This window comes from Columba livia, chromosome 1 (genome assembly GCF_036013475.1).
Source record: "Columba livia isolate bColLiv1 breed racing homer chromosome 1, bColLiv1.pat.W.v2, whole genome shotgun sequence".
Taxonomy (NCBI): domain Eukaryota; kingdom Metazoa; phylum Chordata; class Aves; order Columbiformes; family Columbidae; genus Columba; species Columba livia.
Window position 1 is genome coordinate 116,265,512 of NC_088602.1, and position 8,750 is coordinate 116,274,261.

The 8,750-nt window shown below is 36.1% G+C and overlaps 1 long non-coding RNA gene across 1 annotated transcript; it reads left to right on the forward strand.

Annotated features, from left to right (window-relative positions):
• The first annotated feature begins 1,188 nt into the window (after window positions 1-1,188).
• Window positions 1,189-6,561, forward strand: LOC135580248 (uncharacterized). Its single transcript, XR_010474723.1, has 2 exons — window positions 1,189-1,685; window positions 5,563-6,561. It is a non-coding gene; the product is annotated as an uncharacterized LOC135580248 (long non-coding RNA).
• Window positions 6,562-8,750: the final 2,189 nt, after the last annotated feature.

An 8,750-nucleotide genomic window follows, 5' to 3' on the forward strand; every position in this document is an offset into this window, starting at 1 on the left:
CACACTTCTTCCCCTACCACCACACACAGCTATTCATGCACTCTGAGACGGCCCTGTGATGTGAACCAAAACACAGTGATGGGGCAAAATTGAGAGATTTCATTTAAAACTGCTGTCCTAATGCAAACAAAATATTAATGTAGATTCAGTGTCTGTGGCTTTTATTCACTTAGTTATCCAACACCATTTTAAGGACAGAAAAAGTGAATACTATATCTCAGAGCCATTATTATTAGTTTGTGGTTTGTTGTTTTTTTTCATAGATATCACATCTTCAAGTAGAAGATTACCTTTCTTTCCCCAAAAAAGTTTGTAGCTTTATCTTATGAAATGACAATACTAATAACACAAATCTAAACTAATATTGAACAGCTGTATTTACTATTTCACTGCTACTGTTTGCACATTTATTAGCACAATTAGTATTTTTGGCTAATACTTTGCTCTGAGACATTTTTTTAAGTTCAGTCAGCTATGTTTTTTCAGTCATTCCACAGGTATGGTTTGTGCACCTTCCTTCCAGTGCATTTTATTGGTAGTGATATGTATTTATTACCAAGTCATCAATGAAAATGTTGAACAGAACTATGTTCAATATGGGTCTCTGTGGAACACCATATAAAAGAAAATTCAGTAGTAACTCACCTGGCCATTAGGCAGCTCATGATCTACATGTCGTGTGATTCAATGCTTTCATTAGAATGTCATATGGTATTAAGTCAAATACCTTATGTAATTTCAGCTCTATTTATCAAATCCATAATCTTATCAAGGCTGACAGTGAAATCAGATTTGCTTGACAAGATTTATATTCCAGTAAATCATGTTGACTAGCAATAATTATATTCTCACCATTTAACTCATTCTAGTTTATATTTTGTATCAGTTTATCTTCAGTATTGTCCAGGACTTTTTCCAAAACCTTTCCAGACAATTCCCAGTGTTCTTGTATAGAACTAGTCCAGCCTTGCTGGTTTGAATTTGTAAATTCTGGATTTATACTCAAACTTTAATAGTTAAAGAGATTTGGTGAAAAAAAAAAGCACAAAGTCATTTTTTTTGCAGAAGGAAGTTAGCAGAGGAATAAGCTGCTGGCTGTTTTTTCCAGAGCTTACTTCTCCCGTTAGCCGCTGGCTGCTCTGTAGCCCAGAATACAATCAGATTTCAGAACTACTTTAATTCAAAAGCCAATTAGAGAATTCAGTCATTTGGGGCATTTCAAGATCCTGTCATTTTCAACTGTCCACAAATGGCTGCTGTTGTACATTTTATTTTCTTTGGGAATCAAGCTGTGGAAGACACAGGTCACAACCAACATTTCTTAGAACATCTTCCATTTATTAAGCTGTGTGGCAGCTGCACTTCCCCCTCTTGAGAACTGGTGTGGCAGTTGCACGTCCCCCTCTGAGAAATGGAGCCTACAATGGGGCAGTTAATGGCTCTTTTGTGGGACCCGGAGTCAATTGACAGGGTCACTAGCAGAAGAGGGGCCCAGAGATGCTGAGAAGCTTCTGGAATGCCCACAACCAGATCTGACCAGACTATAAAACGGGGTTCCCACCAAAGATTCCCTTTTTGTGGTCTTCTCAGAACAGTGGGTCTGCTGAGGTGGAGCCCTCCCCTTAGACTGGAACACTGTCTAAGGAAACTTCCTGGGATTGGGAGCACCTCATCTCCTCATTTGGGTGAGTGATAATTTATTGGATATATCCTTGAGTAGGTCCTTGCCTAACCAGGCGAGTGTGAGTCCTTGCCTAACCCAGGCAAGTGAGTACCCTGGAGTCAGAGGGCTCTGGTTTGTTCCTCGTGAGTGTGTGCATGCACACTGTAGATCCTCATTATTCTCATTTTGCTACACCCTAATAATCTTCTCAACTGATGTCCGAACCTTTTTTATATGTTGTCATAGTGCTAACTAACTGTATAAACCCTGTTTTAGTTGGTATATTGGCTGCACTTTCGAGGCCAGAATAAAGTCTGTTTTGGAACTTTTTGTCCACCTAAAACTGACTTTGGGGTGCCTCCATGACAAGGTGTTATTATCAATAGAGTCTAGCTGTTATTATAAAGTATGATCACTAATATGAGTCTAATTAATGCACCTGAAAAAAAACAAAATAAAACAAAACCCTATGAATGTAATTCCCCTCGGTATCCAATCTACATACACTGCCAGATACATCTGTAACAATGCCAGAGCCTTGCCATAGATCTACTTCCACAGGGAACAGCCACTCTAATGCAGTGCTGTTCTAAGCAGTGCCATCAGAAACGATAGAACTAAGCAAAATTTTTTTTTTTTCTTCATCAAGAACAGAAGGTCTGCTTTTTTAATAGACCACACCACAAATGATTCATCAATAGAAAATCATGCACCCATTTCCACTTCATGGAAATGCATGCAAATTGCCAATTTATTAACAGATGGGCATAAACCCAGGACTGTAATGTTATGGATATAGTGTGTGTGTAGACTTAGAAACCTTCAAAAGCTCATCAGTGACAGAAATTTTTCAGAAGTCCTAATATCGTCTAACATAGTCACACTCAGTGCATGTATTCCTCTGTATGTGCATAGGTAGAAGCTGGTGCTAGTTGTGAAAAATTAGTTTAAAAAATGAGCTAGAAAAATATTATTATTTATGCCTTAGAGGGGAAACATTTACAAATACATACAAAATTTTTCAGGCCTTTAGGTATTTTTGCACTTTTGCTTAGGTAGGTGAACACTGTATGGTTAGTATTCTTTAATTTCTCCACAATTTATTTAGTCATGCTTGTAACCCAGCTGCTTTTCAAATTTTAGTTTAAATGCTGAAGTTTGCTGTACCTAGAATATATTAAAACTCTGGGGGAAAAGGTAAAAAAGACTGTCATATAGCAACTTCAGTTGTGGTCTTTTATCTATATTAAGAAAGAAAACCCATGCAAGGTTAACACTGAAAATTTCTTTTAAGCCTCCATATTCAGAAAGTCCATGTTTAAAATTGTCTGTCTTGGAATTGTTAGCTCATATACCTGGATGTTGCTGAAGTTTCCAATTTCTACAGTTTCTAAGGGCACCAAGTGTTACATTGTGCTAGTTCAGAATTGTTTACTTTGTGTTTAGCTGATGGAAAATAAACTTGTTTTTAAACATCATTTTTGCACATTTAAAATAATCTTGTACTATTGTCATATAAAAGAGGTCATTTCTGCAAAGAGTTACTTGTGACAAAATATCTCAAGAACCAGATACAGCATAGGTCATCAGCTGAGCATCATGCCTAAACTGGTGAACCCAGCTTAGTATGCTAAACAGCAGAAAATACTTTCTCTGCCAGCACACTATGTCTGTATGTCAACAGCAATGCTGCTTGGGTGCACAGTGGAGATTCTGAACAGAATGTGTTCACCTCTTGCTGAAAACTCACCCTGCAGGACTTCAGGTTAGCAATGCATTTTGGAGGAATTGTTCTCCAGTGTGCAGGCTGTTACACATTCATTCCTGTGTGCCTCACCAGCTCAGCCCTCTCTAATTCACCTGTTACCTTCCATTCATGTACCTCTCACACATGTCCCCCAGCATGTTCATTTTGAAAGGCTGTAACAACTTCAGTTTTTTAACATCACGAGGAAGACATCAGTTCAGAAAAAATTCCATATAGCACAACATCCAATAGTCTGTCCATTCATGCCAAAATAAGATCAGAATTATGTAAATGCCAATTTAACCTTTATGTTACACAATGTAAAGAAAGCATTTTAGTCTGGGCGGAAGGAGGATTTTCAGTCGAGTCTGAAGAATTTTATTAGTTTTATATATAAATGGTTATTGGGAACAACAGTACTTTAAAATATTATCATTCCAGCATGTATCATACAATAAGAAAATTATAATAATATAATAAGAAGGATGAGACTAGTTATTACTAAATGTCTCAGTATTATCTCTCAGATACCCAATAAGCCTGAAAAACTGTTGATTGTAGTGCATGCTACCTGCCCTGTCATTAAGATCACATCTTCATTGACTTGCCTACTGGAAGTGCAAAGATAAAGATAAAAATAAAAAGAAGTCAGAGGAAATAAATGTTTTTAATTTAATTTACAAAAATGTTTTATATAAGTATTAACTGTGTATATTTATACATTGTAGCCCTTTTTTTAGTGTTTCAATTGTTTTTTCATAGTGGATTTGGCTATTGGTCTATCACACAGAACCACAGAAAGGATAACTGATACTCGGTCAGTGGTGTAGGAGCTCTTTGATTACATGTATCTATTTTGTTGACATCCAGGATATAGATGAAGAGGAATGGTGGCACCTAGGGCCTCTTAACTGTATCTTGAGGTCAGAAGGTCAATGTGAGCTGTGGTAACTGATCCTCTTGGCTCAAGTCCAACACACAAATCCATTTTTGCAGAATGCTTATGTAGAATTCATATATAACCCTATGCATACAAATTTGTTTCAGCTAGTTGAATCATGTCTATACAGTCTTGAATATAATTGTTAAATAGAAATGTAATCAGTTTGTCTTGAAATGAGCTCTTATGTGTAATATGACAATCATTAAAAAGCTCCCAGGCTGAAACTGACAGATATTAATATTGACCAAGTTTTTTCAAAATGCCTATGCACAAATTAAAATTTAGGTTTTGCATTAAGGAATTAATCTGAATAATGCCTTTACTTTTAAATGCTGATGTTATATTTTAGATGTTTGAGATTTTCATTTCAGTTGAAATGTTAAATATCAAGCAGAACAATGGTCTGTTCAGGGAAAGAACGAACGCTTTATCATGAGGGAGCTCAATATCCTGTAGTAATCTCTCAAAAAAGAGGCACTTAAACCCTTTCAAAGGGCACAGAAGCCAATAGACTCTTAACAAAGTCAATGAATTTTGGATCAGGGCATCAAAAAAAATTTTTGATCAACCTAGTCACTGCAGCTCTTCCCATTGATTAAGAATTCTCCTTGATATTCTGCCATCTGAGCTGTGAACAAATTTAAATTTTCCATTGTGTCCATAGCATGTGAAATTAGTCATAACTGAAATGTTGTGAAGCACTGGAGTTTAATGACAGTCTGAAAGATTCTTACGTATTCTAATGGTGTTAGACATCAGGCTTACTGTATTCCACAATGTCTTAGGTGTAGAAAATATTTATATTTTTAGCTTTATACAGAATAGCTTGAGTTAGTCTGGTAAAATTGCTTTTATACAAATCGAGAGTCCTATTAGTTTTCAAATTGTGCTGTACAGAAATTATATTTTGTAGGAAAGTCCTGTCCTCAAGTTCCTCACCTTCAGAAAAAAAAAGCTTGACTTTTGGCAGGGGAGTTAGCATATGTTACTGTAAATTTATGAAATCTTCACAAATCTGGCTAATAAAAACCACATTACTGTGATAACAAATGTTTGTTTAATCTTATTCATGCATTTGAAAGAGTTAATTCACACTGTGTAGGTTTCACCTTTTGTCTAAGTATAGCTTTTTGTGACCTGGTCTTAAAGGTCTGGAAGCCAGTGGCAGACAGAACAACTTAAAGTAATGTTCCTATCATATTTCCACAGCAGCCGTCATTCTGTCACCAGCATATGAGGAAGAAGAGGCTATTGATTTGAATAATGACAAGACGCGGTCAGAAACAAAAAAGTCAGGAGAAAAGTGGAGACAGTGTTCAGAGTGAAAATATAGAAGAGGCTGCTGAAATGCTGAAAGAAGTTGGACAAAGAACATAAAGCTGAATGGATGAAGGTCAATCATAAGTCTATTGAGGAAAAAGCATACATACTGGGAAGAGATTAGGAAAGATCGAAAAAACCTTCAAATTAGGGCAGATAAAGCAAAGGTAATTTGAAAGAGAATAAAGTTATAGATGATGAAAAAAATAGAAAGAGAAAATATGACAGCAGAATTGGTAATAAATAAGGACAGGATTTAATAAAAGACTTGTGGAAATCTAAAGAAAGACAGAGACATTAAAAAGGAATCTAGAAATTAGTCTAAAACTAGAAGGTATTGGAAAAAGAAGGTTATTTGAATGTAAGGTCAGGTGGAACACCAGGAGAGAGAAAAAGGACTTGAGTGGCAAGAGGACTGAGAAAACGGGAATGCTTTCGGAGACAGACATTGGATTAGGAATGATGTGTCTGTTACAGGAAACTACTACAGGATGGGCAGAGGACTGAAATTAAAAAAATGTGAGAAACAGAAATAAAAACTGATCATATGATGATAACAAATTTGGAAGCTGCAATTGAGAAGATACTGAAGCTCCTCCCACAAACACTGGAAGGAAAAGAAAGACTCATCTATGGGTCAAAAAAGCATATGAAAATTTCTAACAATTATATCACACGGTGACACGTCATGTCTACATAAGTCCAACAATGAATTTAATTCATTGATAGATTTTCTCTAGTGTATTTTAAAGGCTTGGTGAAAAAAAAAAAAAAAAAAAAAAAACAACAAAGAACTTATTTCGGGAAGAAAATTATCTGTACTAGTGTCAACATCGGGATACACGGAGTAGTTTTAAGACTGCAGTGAATATACTGACTATGTGATTGATTACAGTTGCTTAAAAGTTGGTGTCTATGGCATCTGAGGTACCGTAAGCTATTCAATAAATTCACAGCAAGCTAGTAGACAAGACATAGGACCTATGTGACACTTGCTCCCACTCTGAAACCGCATCTGAAGACCGGTCAGGATATGTTAGAGCATGTTCAATTGAGCCCATCATCAATATTGGACACATACACTATTTCAGTTTAGATACCCAGTTTTATTACAGCAAAAAGTTAGTGTGCAAACAAAGGTAATTAGCAATAATTAGTGGTTTGAATACAGAACATGCTGTGTAATTTTCTATCATTTTATATAATAAAAATTCATTATGTGAAACAATTAAATACACTGGTTCTGGGTAACATAAGAAAAAGTTTCTTAAGCAAAGGGACAAGGGCTAATTTTCTACAAGTTTCAATGGTAATCAGTAAGACTTGAGAAAACACATCAAACAATCAGGAAGAAATGGGAATGTGAACTGCTACTAATTAGTGAGCACTATCCTGTCTGGGCCCTGCATGAGACAGATCCTATGTAAATGTTGCTGTGCAAGTAAGACGGGGATGCAACAAACAGATCTGAATACAAACTGCACAGTCAACTTGCATTCTGGCATCTGTTATTCCTGAGTTTCCTCTGCTTTTTGAATTTGTGAAAAATAATGAGTTTTAATTCCTTCCAAGATTACTTTATATCATTGCATATACATAATGCTTCCTTTGACTACTGCAATAAGAAAAGTGACAGGAATTTGTCTCAAACCAAGATGGAATGGGGAAAAACCTTGCATGAAATTCAGTTTATCTAACTGATTACTTGTGTAACACACAAATACACTGCATTCCTATGCTACCAAGAATGAAGATGTCGCTCCAACATATTGAGCTTGGGTTAGTTCTTTCTTACCACATCAAAGGAAAAAACCCATTTATTTAGTTTTATTGTTAATTGATAAAATATGTTTCCAGGCCTTAAGAACCATAGAGAAAAACAAACAAAGAAACAAACAAATAAAATAACCCACAAGAACATAGAAATTTCAAGAAGCAGATCTGCCAAAAAGAAGAACAGAACAAGGAACAGTGAGCACCTGTTTCATCTAAACAGAAACTGCAAGACTGTCAGGAAGAAAGAGGTATGCATGGACTGCTAAAATACAATAACTCAAGACAGAGAACTGTTGTTCCCGTCAAATGTACCCACGTAACAATGCTGGCTAAAGTAAATAAACAAATTACATTTAAAGACTTCTCTCTCATCTGAAAAAATGCTCAGTTATAGCTGTAACTAAACTTTTTAAAACTTCATGATTTTTTTTGTTTTCTTCAATCAGCTTTGATCAGGAGCTGACTGACAACTGTTTTTGTAATGGTGTGAAAGCTAAGGGGCTTATGTGAGGAACATGCCTATAGCTCCTTAGTGCTAATAGTACTACGTGCACACAGGTTTACAGCATTATTTTTGACGGGCAGGAGTTCACACAGACCAAAAAGCCAAGTAAATATGAAGCAGAGTTCATTTAAATGAAGCATTTCTCATCATTTTTATTCAAGGCTTGCTGACTTTGAACATATATCCAGCTGCACAAGATCCTAGGAAACAAAGTGTGTCATCAGGTTTCCTACTGCTTGTTCACATCATGATTAAATGCAACTCATTTTACTGAACTTGGATTTCAAAAGAGTGCAGCAGGTCATTCCTCTTTATGAACGATGCAGCTCACTTGATAAGTGGGTTACAAGCAAAAAGTATTTGCTCTAATACAGGCAAAAAAAAGTGATATGTCTTCAGTCAAAGACTAGAGTGTGCTTAGACATTGAAGGAGATTATTTGGGGAGCAGTGACTCTGAACAGAGCTTTAGGATTCTTGATGGATAATTCCACACATGTAAGCACAAGGGAGACTACTGAGGAAAAATTGGGATTACTTACTGCTGACTTTGTGCTGGTGTCTCCGTGAATGGAAAGTCTAAGCCCCTGTGTCATTTCAACACTTTTAGGAGAGTTGTGATCACCTGGGGAGAAACCAAAAAGAGAGAAGAGTCTCCTTAGAAGGTTGGAGAGTACATCTCATGGAGACAAATCCCTGTGGTTTTCCCATTTGATAAAGTTCAAAGTATTTATTTTCTTGGCTTGTTTGTTGTTAGATTCAAAGTTTCAATGTGTTTTGAAGTGTTTTGAAAAAGTC